This window comes from Tamandua tetradactyla, chromosome 9, assembly GCF_023851605.1.
Source record: "Tamandua tetradactyla isolate mTamTet1 chromosome 9, mTamTet1.pri, whole genome shotgun sequence".
NCBI lineage: Eukaryota > Metazoa > Chordata > Mammalia > Pilosa > Myrmecophagidae > Tamandua > Tamandua tetradactyla.
This window is the reverse complement of record NC_135335.1, coordinates 83,617,237-83,635,412: the sequence shown is the minus strand read 5'-3', so window position 1 is coordinate 83,635,412 and position 18,176 is coordinate 83,617,237. Positions and strand designations below refer to the sequence as shown.

The window sequence follows — 18,176 nt, the reverse complement described above, 5'->3', positions numbered from 1 at the left end:
TATTATTCAGTTGTAAGCGTTCTTTGCATATTCTGGACAAATGTCCCTTATTATAAATACAATGTGCAAATATTTTCTCCCATTCTGTGGGTTGTCTTTTGCACTTTCTTGATAGTGTCCTTTGATATTCAAAACTTTAAATTTTGATGTGGTCCAATTTATCTATTTGTTCCATTGTTGCTTTTACTTTTGGTGTCGTATCTAAGAAACCACTGCCTAACCCAAGGTCACAAAGATTTACTCATGTGTTTTCTGCTATTAGTTTTATAGTGTTAACTTTTACATTTAGGTCTTTGATCCACTTTGAGTTAATTTTTTAATATAGTGTGAAGTAGGGAGTCCAACTTCGTTCTTTTGTATTTGGATATTCAGTTATCCCAGCACTATTTGTTGAAAAGACTATTCTTTCCCATTTACTTGTCTTGGTACCCTTGTAAAAAAAAAATCTGTAATTTTTGAGATTTTTATCATCTAACTACTAATTAGAGTTCTATCCTATGGAGTAGCTGAGTTTCTTCAATATTTGCCACATAAAATTGGCTAATAGATCTGACTTATTTTTCCTTCTAAAAGTCTCTTGATTTCTCTTTTACTCCTACTGCCATTACCTTGGTTCAAGCCTAAAAGTTTCTTTCCTTAATTATTGCAATAGATTCTCAATTAGTCCCATTGACTCTAGTCTTATCCCTTTCAATTCTATTCTAGATTTCTGCAGGGTATTCCCAAAGCACCAATCAAATCTTGGTATTGCTTTATTTTTGATTTCCCAATAACTTCTCATTTTTTCAAGATAACATTGAAGGCATTAGGATGTGATCCCTGCCAGCTTTTCTAAAACTTCCACTATGGTCTGTATCTCCTCTATGTTTCCATAGGCGACAGTCTTCCTGGATTGTTCTCTGCCTCTCATCTTGCCCTGTCATGTCAGGAAATTTTCTGTTCATCCTATAAAGCTTAGCACATATCATGTCTTCTGAGTAAACCTTGGGCTTCATAGACAGTGAGAGGCTTCTGTCTCTATATTCCAGTGGCACTGGATACATATTTTTATGTTGGCATTTAGCTCATTTCTGCAATGATTTATTTGTATGTTTGTTTGAAAGACAGGGATTGAACTCTATTCATCTTAGCATCTCCAGCTGTTCCTGCTGGAATGCAACACACCAGAGATGGGTTGGCTTTTAATAAAGGGATTTATTTTGTTCTTCAGAGGAAAGGCAGCTAACTTTCAACTGAGGTTCTTGCTTACGGGGGAAGGCACAGGATGATCTCCTCTGGCCTTCTTGCCAGGCCTTTGGGTTCCAACAACTTTCCCTGGAGTGATTTCTTTCTGCATCTCCAAAGGCCTGGGATGAGCTGTGAGTGCTGAGATGAGATATGCTGAGCTGCTTGTGCTACGTTGTGCTCTCTCATTTAAGCACCAGCAAATGAAGTCAAACATCATTCATTGCAGCAGGCACGCTTCCTAGCCAACTGTGGATGTAATCAGCAACAGATGAGATTCACGTACCATTGGCTCATGTCCACAGCGTCAGCACTAGGTACCTTCACCTGGCCAAGTTGACAACTGAATCTAACTACCACGCCGGCCCCGAGCATGGTTTCTCACACACAGTAGGCAACTTGTGTTTGAATGAATGAACTAATAAGCTATCTAAATATCTGTTTACAATTCGTGGACTGGCAGAGTTTTAACTGTTCATAAGTACTTCTTTTTCTTGCATTGAACCTACTCTCCATAGTAAGATACTTAATTTCCTAACAGATATAGTCAATTAACATTTTATATCTGAACAATACACTGTGAGGTATTTTAGCTAAAGTGTTCTCTGGAGAATTTTTTAAAGAGTCATGAAGTCTTTGAGCTGCTCTATGAAAGGTGAAAATGAATTGCTCTCTGTTGTTGGAAAGACTTGAGAAATGATATAAATGATGAAGTCCCAGAGCCCCTCTGAAGAGGCATTTGTGAGAATTCATGATGTAAGGTTTGTTACCTGATGCATTCTTGCCACATGGCTAACAAGTGCATATGGAGTTTGGCCTTTTGAGCTGAAGTCAAATGAAGCCAATTTGCACAGACTTATGAATTATGAAAAAGCAAGTACGTGCAGTCTGAGGAATGCTTGGAACTTATTAGAACAAGATTTTTTTTAACAGAAATTTTATTTCTTCCCCTCCCCCACCCTAGTTATTCATCTTTATCATCTCCTCATACTAATTCTAGTGTATCTTTATAACATGATGGGCAGTGATTCATACTTCTGTTTTTATTTCACAGTGATCTAGAAGATGTATCATTAGAGAGAAACAAGGATGTTCCTGGATTCCGTCCTTACGAGAAGGACTGCACTGCCAGGGGAAGAAGAAGGAGGAGGAGGGAGAAAAGGGGGGGAGGAAAATGGAGGGGAAGGGGGAAGGGGAAGGAGAAAAAATAGTTCACCAAAGGATAGAGAAATAAGCAAGTGGCCTTTTTTCCCCTCCACTTTTTGATGTCAAACTAATTATTCAATTTTGTTTCTGCTGCTCGCAATTGTCTCTGGTGCTTGTGTGAGTGTCAGAGGAAATGAGATATACTGATGTGAATGGAAGCTAAGTACGGGCTATATTTAAAGAAGGGGAAACCCAGCTTTTATAAGCCATCATTTCAAATAAGGTGGTACTGTTTCATTTCCCCAAATCAGAATATACAAAGGAAAAATACCACCAGCACTCCATCGCTGAGTGAAAATTTTCATTCTGAACATGTGCCATACCACATGGTAGAAATTTTACACATGAAATGTATTGTAGGGTTTCTAATGCATAACACATTTGCCTTCACATCTGTTGAATGCGATTCATTTGAAATCTGAGCTCAAGAAGAGGAAATTATATTTTCTGTGTGAGAAAATTCCAATTACATTGATTATTTGGGTGTTCATATTGTAACTTTAAATAGCTGTATAGTACCCTTGTGCAAATAGTTTTCTTTCCTCACAAAATGTTCATTTATTTACTAGGTCAGTCTCTTTGCAAAACAAATCATCAGGTAGGAACTGTTGATGAAGCGCACGTGAGAAAATTGAGGCATGGTAAACTTCTGGGCTTTGATGAAATTCGCACAATGGGTCAGTGGCACAGTTTGGAAATGAACAAAATACCCCATTTCCTATTTAATTACACCAGCCATCAATCTACATACCCTCCCACAAAGTCTAAGATTTTGCTTTTGGAAAAGGAAACTGCTAATACTTTTACCCCCTCTTCCATTTGAACTCTTCCAGATAGTTTCAGCAGTGGTCACAAATGGCAATCTTGGTGATAACCTAAACTAAAGATTTGAATCCCAAGGAAAGCACTGCATTTCCAGGAAATTCCATATCTCTTCAGGGAGATCTCTCTCAGCATTCCTGACAGAACTCTCTCTGTGTATCAAATAGGCGCTCAAGAGGAGCCCACTCACTCCTATTTTTTTTTTTTTTCCTTGCAATGGCCTTGGTCATGGGGCAGGCTTTCAAGACTCTGCCACCTGGAGTTTTCCTCTGAGTTGCTAAGCATTTGCCATGGCAATATATTTCATGATAGTAATCATGAAAATCAGCCAGAATAAAAAGGGCATAATGAAGAGACCAGCCTAATTTGCACTTAACATTCTATCAGTAATTAAGCAGCACAAACAGAGTGGTTATCTAGGCAAGCTCTTGGCCTGGGAATGCTTTCTCCCGTATAGTTTGGGGAGTGAGGATGATTCAGGATGTGAACCAGTCAGAAGATGAAAACAGAGACCTTTGATTGGAACCAGAGAAGATCTTTTTGTTATTAATAACTCAGCATACAAAAGGTCAAGCAAAATATTTGCCTTCAACAGCAACACTGCAGTTTGGGCCAGTTAGTGAGGAACTTTTCACAGGAAAACTGGAATTAAAGTCACTTTATTTTTGCTGGGCAAGTAAGTCATCATCATCTAGGAGTCAGCTTAGCAGAGCGGTCTTAGTGATGGATTCTGAAGGCAGCATGCATTTGGATTTGAATCCCAATTCTTCCCGTTTCTTATTGTGTGATCTTGGGCATATTCAATTTCGGTGTGACTCAATGGTCTCATGTCTGGTATAGTGATAAAGATAGTAACTGTTTTAGAATGTACAGATTCAATGAATTAATGTCTGTTACATACTTCGAAGAGTGTTTGGAACGTAATAAATATAGTCTATTGTTTTCTACTATTATTATTGCAATTATTTTTTTTCACTCTGCCTCTGGATGAGTCATCCCTGAGTTATGTGTGCGTACTTCACGAGGAGGGAGTTTGCTTGTCACATAACCATGATGGAAATAATTTTGAAAATGCTATTAAATCAGGAACCAGAGTTCATTAATCAGCCACTACCAACTGTCATAATGTAGGTTTCTTTTATAGAAGCTGAAGAAAATGTAGAATTCTTTAACAAGTGCCCTTAAAGTTATTAGAACCCTCCAGAATTTTCTGTTCCATATCAAGAGGGTCCTATCTTGGTAGATTTACCAGTTTTGTATTATTTTCTCTTTGGATATAAACTGGGCTGGCTTTATATAAAATGGTGATACGGATCAAGTTTGCATTCCAGCCAACTTCATTCCCTTGTATCTTTCCTTCTACCCTCTAAGGGACTTGGGGCTGCACTATGGCTCCCAGAAGTCCTTGTTGGGCCATTTCACTCACAGCTGTCTTCCTCATAGATCCTTAATCTTCACCCCAAGGTTGTTCCACACTCCCTCCTTTTGTCCATCAAAGCCCCATTCCCATATGCTGCCCAGACATAGCCACCTATTTATCTACTCTGAATTTGATTTGTATTTAGTATCTCAAGCCTCCCTTCCAGCCTGGGATATCCTTCCTTCCTTCCTTTCTATGTCAAGATTCATTTCTCTTTAACATTGTATTGAGTCAGGGGTATAAGCTAGCCAAGAAGCTTATGGAAAGGGGTTCTTTGTCACTGAGGAGTATTTGAGGCTATCTGCCCCACACCCCCTGAAAGAGCTTTCCATCCCTAATGCCAAATGGATTCCCTAGTAAAGAGAGGCCCAAATTCTTTGAAAATCAAGGAAAGCTGGTTGACATTATAGTTGAAATGGAAAGGGCCATTTTTAAGGACAGCTTTCTACTTGCTAATGATAGCTGCTTAGTTAAGTGACATCTGCTGCCAGCTTGTATAGGGGAATTGTTTCCAGGGAATGAGTTCAAGGAAACAGGATGCCTTGGGAAGAATTAATTATTAAGGCCCAAGGGGGTTAAAGAAGGCAGGGGCAGCCTAAAGTCCAGGAAGTCTGATCCTCCTTCTAAGCAGTTCCTGGGAAATCACTTTAGAACATCCAGGCTAAATTAGGGATTGAGGGAAGAGGTCATGGCAGAAACATAATGGCTGGAAAGGTGGCAGAGAAGGTCTTGGCTGCGTGGGAAAGAAGGGGAATAGAAAATTTGCCCTCAATGCTTTTAAGAAGAGTGAGGATGAAATAAACAATAAAAGATCATATCTGGTCCAAAACTTGTTAATAAGGCAAGTTAGGAAGCCCCATATCTCAGACCAGGTCCTGTAGCAGGTTTGAGTCTTTCCTCATCATATATTCAGAGAGGGCCAGCTTGGGGAGGCAGTCATTTTCACAGTGGGTTCTTTCCCAGACATTAGAATTCCATGGTTAAAGAACTATTTATCTTCTATTGGACCTCATGGACTTTGGGATGAAAAGGATTTTAAGATGGCAGGAGCATGTGCCAGAGAGGTACACATTCAGAGATGCTTGGTTAATGCCGTTGTTTGGGGCTTCCACGGTGTATGCCCACACCACCCTTTTTCTCCCACCCTTGGAGTAGAATGGAGCTCCTGATTTCAAAGGAAGCAAACAAATCAGAGATTAGTAATAATAACACATGGACCAAAAAGAATGTTCAGAACAGTACCCATGGAGACATTCCCTTCCCTCTATTGTTTCCCCAAAACATCTTGAGTTAATGCATCATGCCCTCCTCCAGAGGCTGGTGGGTTCACTTTTTCTTCCCAGCCCAACCCACTTCTGTATTTTTCATCTCACCTCTTTATCCAGGGAAGACTGTTGAACAGATGGTGTTAAGAAAAGTGCCTCATAAAATGTAGAAAAATAAAATTAGAGTCATCATTTACTCTCATAAAAATCTCAAAACTAGGTAGGTTAAAGATCAAAATATGAAAGGTAAATATATAAAGCTAATTGAAGAAAATGTAGCATAATATAGTAATGCCTTAATGATGGAAAATATTTCTTCATAAAGATCCCAGTAAAGCATACATTGTAAAGCAAAACATCAATAAATATGATTTTATGCGATTAAGGATATTTGAGTTAACAGACATCATAATGGGAGTTGACATTTGCAATCTCTAAACAGTACAGGAGTCTGGTATTTAGAAGTTATAGGGAATTTATAAAAATTGATAGGGAAAAGATGGGAAACCTACTGGAAAAATATGGACAAAATATATGAACACACAGATCATAAAAGGGGAGCTGCAAATGGCTGATAAATATGTGAAGTGATATTCAAACACATTGATTCAAAGAAACACAAATTTGAAGAACTAGGTAACACTTTCTACCTGGGAGGTTCAAACAAATAAGGAAGTTGGTAACATCGAATCTTGGCAGAGATATAGGACACAAGGAGCCCTTGTGCTGCTAGGGCAGTAGCCTGTTGTGACCATTTGAGAGGATAATCTGAGAGTACCTAGTTAAATTAAGTATTCCATGACCCAACCATCCTAACCCTGGATATGTTCCTGGAACAATTCCAGATAAGATCATGAAGTTAATTATAAGATCAACCTTATTATAGTGTTGATTGTGAGGTCAGGGCATCAAAGACCAACTTAAACAATGTATAAATAAACATGTGGAGGAAACACACCGTGGAATACTTTGCAGCAGTTGGAAGGAACCGAGTAGATACCCCCACAGAAACACGGATTGATTTTAAAAAGATGCATGTGATTTAAAAAACAATGAAAAAACCCCACATCTATGACATAAGATGATTTATGTAAATTAATTTGCATATTTAAAACAGGAATGTATTTTGCAAGGACACATATGAATTCATAGACACATATCAAACATAGTAAAGCAGCTTGCATATGGGAAAAGGGGAATGAGAGAGGAGCGTAGGTATAAAAGAAAATTAAAAAAAAAAGTTCTGATGGTGTTAGTTTTCTATTGCTGTGTAACAAATTATCACAAGCCTAATGATTTTGGAACAACACTTGTTGCTCATGGTTCTATAGGTTGGAAATTTGGCATGGCATGGCTAGGTTCTCCGCTAAAGGTCTCAGCAGGTGAAATCAAGGTTTTGGCTGGGCTGAGTTCTGTCTGGAACCGCTGGGAAAAAATCTGTTTCTATGCTCATTCTTATTGTTGACAGAATTTAGTTTTTTGCAGTTGTCGGAGTGAGAGCCTAGTTTCCTTGTGAATGGTAAATTAGGGCCACTTTCAGCCCCTAGAGGCTGCCTGCATTCCTCGTCACTTGGTTATCACCATCTACAACCCAGAAATGGCACATTGAATCTTTCTCATGCTTCCAATCTCTGACTTGTCCCCTATGACCAGCAGAGAAAACCCTCTACTTTTAAAGGGTTCATGTGATTCAATCATGACTCCCTAGATAATCTGCATCTTTTAACCTTAATTTGGGACTTTAAATACATCTGCAAAGTCCCTTCACAGCAGCACCTAGGTGAGTGTTTGCTTGAATAATGGGAAAAAGGTGTGTATTCACCAGGGGCTGGGAATCTTGGTGCCCTTTTAGAACTCTGCCCACTACACTAGCCTAAGGGCAGATCTTTTTCCTTGCAGAGTCGTTGATCCCCAGGAAAAAGTTTCACTTCGTTTGTTCATTTAATAATTCCTACCCTGTGAAGGTCTCATCCTCATCATAAATCCTGACTTGGTCTGGGAATGAAAGAATCATATACACCACGAGGAACCAATCTCTTGGCATGATATAACACGCTTCAGGCATTTCTTAGGCTTGGACTAGCCAATTAGGCTTATCCAGCTGAAGTCAGTGTTCCAAACACCAGAAAACACCATGTTCTTTTGAGTGACTTGACTTTGTCAGGCTGTCTCATCTGTTCCAGACAGCTTGCCAAGTATAGCAGGTGCATTCCTCCAAGATGGGGTTGCTGTTATTCACTACTGGCTTTGAGGAATAGCCTTTCAGTAACATTTTCCAGGTTCTCCTAGCTTGGATTGTTGTCCTTGCCTTACGGATGCCCAGCTTCCTTTTACATCAGCTGCATCTAATGCCCTCCTTGCTTGGAATAAGAAATATGCAGCCTCCTGCATGACTGAGGAGGGAAGATCCTGCCTGAGACATCAGGGTTTCCCCCAAGTCCACGCTCATGTGTGTGCATAAAAGCACCACATCTTTTATGCAAAGTAGTCCTTTTGCAAATGCAGAGGTTAGAAAACATGAGGCAAAGAAAAGATTTCATGAAGCCAGAGAATCCCTCTGTTCATCTCCATCTATTTTAGAAGGGAAATTAGAAATTTAGTTATCTGACATTAATTGTTTTTAGTTATTTGAATGGCTTCATAGAGAAATAGATGAGAATAAAAATGCCACATGAGAAACAAAGAAAATGCTATCTGGCAATGGCCATTGGACTTCATGTTTTCAGTTATTTTCTACTGGTTTTTAGGAACACCTGCTTGAAATATGTATATATTTTTGCAGGTCCCCCCACCCTGACTCAATCAAAGCAGCTCTGTTTTAACTTCTTTTTTTTTTGTCTGGGTAACTTCCATGAAACCAAATGTTTAGAGGACCTGATGTTAGAATCTAGTTTTCATTTTTAATTGTTCTCCTCTTCTTTATGGCTTCTTACAGTTCACGGGTTAATGGTTGTAAGTCTCAGAATACAAACCACTAAATAAAGAACAATAAATGATTCCATGCCAGGAGCTGGGCAAAATGATGTGCATGGATTGTATCAGTAGTGGGTAATTTAATTTTTAGAAAGGACCAGATAGTAAATATTTTAGGCTTCGTGGGCCGTGTGGTCTATGTCACAGCTGCTCAACTCTACTGTTGTATGAACGCAGCCATAGACAGGACGTAAATGAATTGGTATGACTGTGTTCTGATTGAGAAAATGTTCTTGGGCCTTAGTTTGCAACCCCTGAATTATGTCATTTAATGCTCATAATAATTCTATACTCAGAAACTATCATTATTGTCTCCATTATACAGACAAAGAAATGAAAGCCTAGAGGGTTAACTAATTTATCCATGGTTACAGAGTTGAGCACAACCCAGCATAACCCAGCTCTTAATCCCAGCGCAATAAATTTCTCCTGAATATTACTGAAGAAATAATTCAGTGGAGAACCATTTGGGATCTCAAATTCCACTATTGTGATGGCTGGAAAATATAATGTTCCGGAACTACAAGTATAATGTTCTAGCTGGAGCTTCTATTCCATTTCTTCAGCAGAAATAAGGCCACCCCTCCCCCAAACCTACTCTCCTAAAACACCTGATCCTTGATGGTGGTTGGTGGTCCGCGTTGTGGTCTCATTGGAGTTGATCTGAAGGTGCTGTCCCAGGTCTGTGCATCAGCCACGAGCAGCCTCCTAATGGGCTGAGAAAGGGTCAGGTCTTTATAATGATGTAGACAATTCCATGACTTTAATTTTCATGGATGACTGAGGTCTACTGAATAGCACCAACTATGTGAGTCATTGAGGGTTATTAAATTTTAGTATTCATAAACTAAAATTGTTGCATTACTGCAGCTTATTGTGGACTCCAATTCAGTATTTAACTAAAAAGCCTGATTGCTTATAATTCCTAGTACCATAACAGAGGCCCCGCTGCCATCCAAGCATGTGGATGTCTACAGGTCTCCAGTTTGGAGACAGAAACTTCTAGCCAGTTTATCATCACGGTGGTACTTAGCTGTTTGTTTTTATTTGCTACTGTTCTTGCTTTTTAATTATAATTTTTTGTAGCTCATCTTCATTATTATTATTTTAGTTTGTTACATCTTTAATTAATTAAAGATGTATTTAAAAAATAGATATTGTTAATATAAAATGTAGTGGTACACATTTGCATCAAAGAATAGTTTGAGCATTTTTTTTTTTTTATTGTATATAAAGCATATATACAAAGCAAAGAAAAAGAAAGCAATAGTTTTCAGAGCACTTTTCAACAAGTAAAATGACAGGACGGATCCCAGAGTTTATCATGGGCTACCATATGATCTTTCCATATTTTTCCTTCTAGCTGCTCCAGAATATAGGAGGTTAGAGGGCTTAAATATTTTTTATCATTACAATCAACTTTTTTTCCTTTTTTTTGTGAAAAATAACATATATACAAAAAAGCTATAAATTTCAAAGCACAGCACCACAATTAGTTGTAGAACATATTTCAGAATTTGACATGGGTTACAATTTCACAATTTTAAGTTTTTACTTCTAGCTGCTCTAAAATACTGGAGACTAAAAGAGATATCCATTTAATGATTCAGCATTCATATTCATTTAAGTTCTATCTTCTATGTATAATTCCACCACCACCTTTAATCTTTCCATCCCTCTCTTTAGGGGTATTTAGGCTATGACAATTCAAAATTTTTCATATTGGAAGGGTCTGTCACTAATATGGGGTAGGGAGATGGAACTATCTGATGTTCTGGAGAGACTGGGCTAGGTTTCAGAACTTCTCTGGACCAGGGACCCATCTGGAGATTGTAGGTTTCTGGAAAGTTACTCTAGTGCATGGAACCCTTGTAGAATCTTGTATACTGCCCTAGGTGTTCTTTAGGATTGGTGGGAATGGTCCCGGTTGGGAGTTCGCAGGTTATGATAGGTAGCAAGGTCTCACTGAAGCTTGCGCAAGAGCAACCTCCATAATAGCCTCTAGACTCTATTTGAACTCTGTCTGTCACTGCTACTTTATTAGTTACACTTCTTTCCCCCCTTTTGGTCAGGATGGAATTGTTGATCCCACAGTGCTAGGTCTGGATTCATTCCTGGGAGTCCTTTCCCATGTCGCCAGGGATTCAGCATATATTTTAAACAACTAGATATTAAGGTTTATATATGTTGAAGTAAAAATTGAATTACCCAAATCCTATTGTTCAATCTCTTGCATATAATTGTCTCAAAATTTGTTAATAGTATTAGCACTGCTTTTTACATTAAAAATTTTTAAATGGGTGACTTATGTGGACGGTGAATCTGTAGCCCCTAGCAAATAGATTACCACTTAAAAAATTTAAGTTCCACTTCTCAGGAAGAAAAGTTCTTCTTTACTGAGCACACTATTGTGTATCTTATCAAAAGGCATATATTGAATGTAAACTTTTAGAAGAGGAGAAGTAGAAAACCAATTTATTTCTTGACATCCGTTGGAAATGTCTCTACCTCTTAGCACCAAGAAATCATTTTGGAATATACAGGTGACAATACCTTATAATTTCATCTTCCTTGTTCTCAAGAGAGTTTTTTTTAGGCCATAAGACTCCCCAACTGCAGTTCAGACATAAATGGAGTTAAAATGCTATACCCAGCCTATTCAACTATGGCAGGGGAAGGATCTTTTTTAGTATGGGGTGTTCTAAGTTCAATTTGCAGAGGTGACTTGGCTCAGCCACATTCTCTAAACTATGTCCTATTCTACTTCAGAGGAAACAAGCTTTTCAGGTTACATAATTGAGAACTTGCAGGACAGACGTGCAGCTGGTAGGATCTTTTTGGAGAAGTCGAGCCAAAAATTGCTTGTACTTCCGAAGAGTTTTCATTCATCCAATTATTGCTTTATCCTCGATCCTAATTTTCTGAGCAAAAGCTGTACATTTGAGGACCATTCATTGGAAATTATCTATTCTTCCTTTGTAAAACCCAAAAGAAATCTGATCACATAAAAATTTAAAGCATTACATCTTGATTACACAGTTTAATACAAGTGGTTATCATCTTGTGTTTTGTTTTTTAAACAATACAAAACTCTTTTAGGATTTGTGTGGCATTTGAAACCCAAATCTCATGTGCACAAATTTCCCTCTTGGCAGGAGCTACTGTCAATTCATTGTTCTAACTATCCATGTGCTGATTGTCATCAAAGTCTGGTCACTGGCTAAAATTCCTGTCTAGTGAATTGATATATGCAGCCAGGCTTCCCTCACTGAAGAGTTTGAGCCCGCAGTGCCAGTTGTTATCACCAGCTTTCTGGTCACATGCTGATTTCCTTCAGGCACTTTGTGTCCTTGCATGGGGCCAGGAGGGCTTGTCTGAAATCTCACTAGGTGACTCCTCACATAGTTAAGGAGATTTTCAGGAGGTTTTATGAGATGATCTCTGGGGACCTCCTTAATCATATGCTCTTTGATCATTCTAAGGGTAGACAAGGTTCTGCAAATCGAATCCTTGGTTAGGCATAGGGAAGCCAGTCTAGCTTTCCTGGGAACTCTGTTAGTCAGAGTATGCTTGCTAAGCTGCTCTAACATACAGCTCCCAAGTCTTACTGGTTAATCACAAGAACTTTTGTTCCTTATTCTCATCATAACCCAGCCTGGGTCAATGTCTCTTCTGGATGACTCCCCTCCAAGAAATAGCTCCCCTTCCAGTGGTTACTCAAGAGTCAGGGCATGGGCTAAAGATCTGGGAGATATTAGGGGCCAGGACAGGAAATGTCATATTAGCCATAACTGCATAACTCTGCAGAGCAGGGGATGCTGGGAAATGCTATACTGTGTGTCCATAATGAGGAAAGGGGATTGGTGAATATCTAACCATTCAGTCCCAGACACCACTGCAGGGGCTTTTTTATTTCTCTTCTCATGTAGTCCTGAACTGAGCTCACCTTTAGACTGCTGTCCTTGAGAGCCACTTGGCCCTCTTCACAGCTAGCTGAACCTCAAGCAACCAGCAGGTGCCTCTCCCTTCTGTTTTACATCCGCTCCGTATGAAGACTGCGTGACTTAGAATGGAGTAATTTATTTTTTCAAGCATGTTTATGTCTTTGGCAATGTTCCTTTGTTTTTTATTTTCAAATTGATTAAGTTGCTCAATTGAAAATGTACAAATGTATAGATTAGGACAGTTTTATATTCTAAAATAAACTGATCAAATGTCTGTGAATATAGGAGGGAGGCTGTGGGGCTACTATAAACTCCTAACTCATCGCATTCTTCTCCATTCCCCCTGCAAGTGGCTTCATGGGGGCACAACACAGAGTTAACTGCATGGTCCTGGATTAGAGTCTGGGTCAGGCTTTTCAAGCTAAGTGACCTTGATGTTTAAGTGAAATTAACCGTATAAAGCTCTAGCACTGTATCTGGAATATAGTTCTTAGTTTGTCATAATCCTTGTTATTATTATTTATTATTAATGGGAAGGAACAGGGGCCCCTCAGTGGGTGAATTGGCTCATGGCCATGATTTGCTTGGAAACCTTGACTAATTTCAGGCCTTAAAGATTGATTTGCTTCATGACTCCTACCCCAGTTCACCCCTTTTTCATTCTAAGATGAGAGTCTTGTCCCAACTGATGGTTATTCTTATTTTTTTTTTTTTGCAAGGCATGTCCCAAACTGACTGCACAAAGACATATAACATATTTTGTTTGCATGAAACTGTAAAGACACTAGACCCAATAGGTAAAAATCCTGGTGATTCTACCTAACATTTTGAAGTTTCTGCTTCTCAAAAAAAAAAAAAAAAAAAATTAAATCTCGCAACACTGGGCCTGTATACCAGCAGTGGGCCTGTGTACCAGGGGGGTTGAGTTCTGACTCCCTGCACTCCTAGCCCTTCAGCTCCCTCTTCCACCTTTCTTTCCCCACCCTCTGACCTTCCAGATGGGTGATCTCTGTCCCGGTCACTTCAGCCCCCACTGTTTCCTGTCTTCTATCTCACATAAGGTCAAGATGGGGCAGTCACTTTGTATCATTTTTGTTCTACTTTCGTTTTCTAATCGAGTGATATTCTTTCTCTTGTGAATAACTATTTTAAAAAACAAAGAAAAGCAGAAAGTAGACTCTTGCTGTTAAATGTACCACAAAAATGGGAGAAAGCATAATTCTTTGTGGAAGTATAGACCCCTCCTATATCTAACTATGAAATTTGTGCCAATTTTAAAAGAATACAACTCAACATGCTTTCTTCATTTGTGTTACAAGCTTGGTCCCTGAAGGTGATTGAACTTGCCACTTGGGAAGAAGGGCTCTTAATTGAATGTAATTAAGTGTTAAAACAGTGCATTCAATATTGTGGGCAGCTTCAAGGAAGTCTTTGTATTTTTCTTGAGTTTAATAGTTGTGTAGTGACATTTCTTAATTACTGATGTCTAGAAGTTTGTTCCCATTTCATTGGGAACTTTTAGAGAAGAACACAGAGCTGAAAGAGTTTATTGGGGGCCTATAACCCAAGTTCCTTATTTTCAGTTGAGAAAACCTGCAACGCGGAGAACAAGTGAATAAGATCACACAACCACAACTAGAACCCAAATCTTCTACCTTCCAGAGCAGAGAGAGCTTCTGTTCTGTTTGTTCCAGTATGTAGGTTTATATCCCCAGCATGAGGGCTGCCACTTAGACAGCTTATGAAGTGAATTTGCTACTCAGTGTTAGAGAACATATAGGGCTCAAGAGACTTTTTCCATTTCCAAGCATTAAAATGGAAGAAATCAAGGTTTAGAGCACTTCCCCAGCATGCCCGGGAAAAGAGAAACAGGAGTTCTCTAATTGTGGAAGATGGGATAGTCCATAATAATAAGTGCAAATTCAAGAGTAAAGAGTGGGCCATTTCTGAAGGGAAATAAGTGATTTTTCATAAACAGTATCCTAAGGAATATTTGTGAAAAAAAAAAAAGCAGAATGTGGCTTGAACATAAAAACATCATTTATGGCTGTTTTGAGGACTCCTAAATCTTGATCAAATACATTTGGGGTAATAACTTTTAATATCTTAGTCTAGACAGAAAGTAGACAGTTCCAACAACTCTAAAATTCAGTAGTTCTAAAAGAGGACCTGGAATTCAGTAGTTAATGACTTGGTTGACAAAGAAACATGATCATATTGAAAACTCACTAAGGAGATTGAAGGAGTAAAGATGAGTAATTTGAATCTGCAGAGCAAGTTCAGAGCTAGTGAGAAAGAAAGAAAGCACTTTCATGTACTTGATAAAAATATTACTTGGAGTAGTGAAGCCACAGGAATGTTTCTTTATTTTTTTTTCATTTAAATAAATAAGATATATTTGTTGCCTCTCAGTTTTCAAATATTTTAAAGTTAACAGTGTTTGATAGTGGTAGAGGAGAAGGCACAAACATGTCCTGCCATTTGGAATAGATTAGGTGCAAGTGTTTGGAGGGCTGTTTATTACTATATATATAAAAAAGTGAACATGAACTTTAACCTAACAATGTCATTTCTAGGACTTTATTTCCAATAGATTCTCTAAAGCTCAGTTCTCAGGATACTTACAGAATTATTGTGCAGAATAACAAAATACATGAATTTGAAACAAACCAAATGTACAACAATAGCGAGATATTCAAATAATTGGTATATTTTCATATAATGGAAAATGGTGTAGTCTTTTTATTGATATTATGGAAGATGACTTCATGACAAAGAAAGAAATCTGTAACATTCTTAAATGTGGAAAGTAATATATAACATGATTCCAATTTTTAAATTATAAAGACTACAGATATAAATATATATATCTATATATAGCAAATACATATAGCAAAACTATAAGAATGTCCCCAGTGGTTTATTAATGTTATGATCATGAATCACATTATTTTCCCTTTATTCCAAATCTTTATTTCCCAAATTTTCTTTATATTTTAGCAAAACAATTTTAGTAATAAATAACCCAAGTCTTCAACCAAATTGAAAAAAGTTTCTCTCAGCTGAAACCAGTTTCATTTCTACTAACTATGGAATAGTTTGTCTTCTCTGCTCCATTAACCATTCTGCAGTTGCCTTAAGGTCTTGTGCAAATGTCACACATGTTCTACTAAATCATTTTAAAAAGCTCTGTATAAAGTCTTTCCCTGAGAGTTCAGAATAGACCACACATTAAATATCCTTAGATGCAAATAGTCCCTGTGGCTCTTTCAACATATTTCAACATGACAACAGCTTGATTGTTGGTAAAAATTTGTGTTATGTTTAATTTCAGTCTACATCTGCGTTTCAAAGATAATGAAATTCCCCTTGAGAAGAGTAGAGACATAAATTTTTGCTTTAAATACCCACAAATAATTTCGGTGATTTCAATTTTTTGATAGAAAACACAGAATTTTAGAATCCGAAGGAACATTAAAGATGATAAAATCTGGTATCTAAGTTTATGGGTGACACAGATGAGACCCAGAGGAATAAAGTCATTTTCCCAGGGTCACACGATCAGTGCCTGAGAAACCTGAACAGTGTCAGCCCTCCATGACACCCACAACATCTAGAGGGGTCTGTATGTGTTGTGCACTAACAGAGGGAAAGGGACATTACTACTAGCTGAGCACAAAGTGGCCGCAGGAGAATGGCAAACATCTTTCTCCCTTCCCAACCGGCTGATTTTTAGCTCTGTATGGGAACTGAGAGCTGCTTCTCTCTCCCTTCCCCCTTTTCTTTTCTGACCTCTGCACTCCCCATCTAGATCAAAATAGAAATTCCATTACTGATGACTACATTATGGGATGGTTCCTAGGATCCTTCTTTGGGAAATGCTTGAATCTTCAGATTCTTTTGAGACAGATCCTCAGTAAGACCAGGAAATTCCTATCTTGCTAATATAGCTTTCTTTTCACACAGAAAACTCTCAATGCTTTATTATATTGAAGGACTCTTTCCGATATTTCTCTATACTATTATAGAATGATCTCTATGATATAATGTTAACTGAAAAAATCGAGGTCAAGAAAATATAAATTAAAAAAAGAATCAGAGATATTTGAACACTGATTGAATATTTAATGAAATTAAAGAACTCGTTAATTCTTTTATGTCTGAAAATTTTATTGTAGTTATGGTTTTATTTTTTTGAATCTATATCTCTTGGAGATACATACTGCAATATTTACTGGTGGAATTATGTGATATCTGAGATTTTCTTCAAAATAATATAGGACTGTGGGGTGTGGATTAAATGAGGTCTTCCATGAATTGATAATTGTTGAAAGTGGGTGATGGGGGTCTGAAAGTTCACCATACTATTTTATTTTCAAATCTTTGGGTTTTCCCATAATCAAAAATTTAAAGAATTCCTATCAAGGTAATTTAATGAAAAACAAAAACTAAAGCTCTAAAGGGTTTAGAGAGGGAGGAATGAAGAGGGTGAGATTCAGTTTTATCAAAACATTTATTGAATGATTACGTGATAAAATGAAGGAATGAATGAATTAATAACCAAACCTAGCTCTTCTGATTCTGGTGCAGCGCTGTTCCACTGAAGTTCACGTTGGTGCCTCCTGTGAGGCACGGGCTAACTAACTCCCGTAGGTTCCCAGATAGGGGTTTCTTACTTGTTTTCTCAACATTATGCTTTGTGGTGCAGGTTTCTCCTGGGTTCTGTATGCTTTGAGCTTGCTGTGTGATTTGGCTTTCTGCAAAAAAAAAAAAAAGAATCAGACCTTTCCTTTTTTCCTCCAAGCAGCTGTTTTCTGTAGAATTCTAATTACTATTGATTTAAAACACAGCTTGAGTTAGATGATACAGCACACACTGTGATCAGCTGTAGACTTAGTGGCTGTTTGTTTCTCATTCTTGTCTCCAGAACCCCAGACAGAGAGCACTAAAAACTGCACAGACACTTATGAGGGCAGCATGGGTTTATTGTTGCATGGAAATTTTACTTTCCGCCATGAGAAAGGAAATTGGAGAAACGTTCTGTTTGGGAAGGTCTCAGGATTGAAAAAGACCACTAAATCAGAGACTAGAGGTGTAGGTATCTGGCAACCAAGTTAAAACTTTATTCAAAATAATCATACTCATTCAGCTAAGTAAATCCCTATTCAATTCCTCATCCGCACCAGGAGTACTCCCAGAATATTTTGTATTTCCCTCATCCAGGCATTTCCACTGCTGGTAAAATCTTTTATTCTTATCAGAAACCCCTTAGTAGCCTCGTTTATTATAGCCTCAGCACCTCAGCAGCACTAAGTAACACAT

The 18,176-nt window shown here is 38.1% G+C and overlaps 1 protein-coding gene across 2 annotated transcripts in view; it reads left to right on the top strand.

Annotated features, from left to right (window-relative positions):
* The window catches only part of ADAMTS12 (ADAM metallopeptidase with thrombospondin type 1 motif 12), a 415,156-nt gene that overhangs the window by 55,217 nt on the left and 341,763 nt on the right, over window positions 1-18,176 (top strand). Inside the window, exon 1 of one of the 2 annotated variants that reach the window (XM_077116929.1) lies at window positions 9,463-9,718. The exons of the other annotated variant lie outside the window; for it this stretch is intronic. The gene's annotated coding sequence lies outside the window, so the exon portion shown is untranslated. Of the gene's footprint in view, window positions 1-9,462; window positions 9,719-18,176 lie in introns of those variants that run through there. 2 annotated transcript variants of the gene reach the window in all.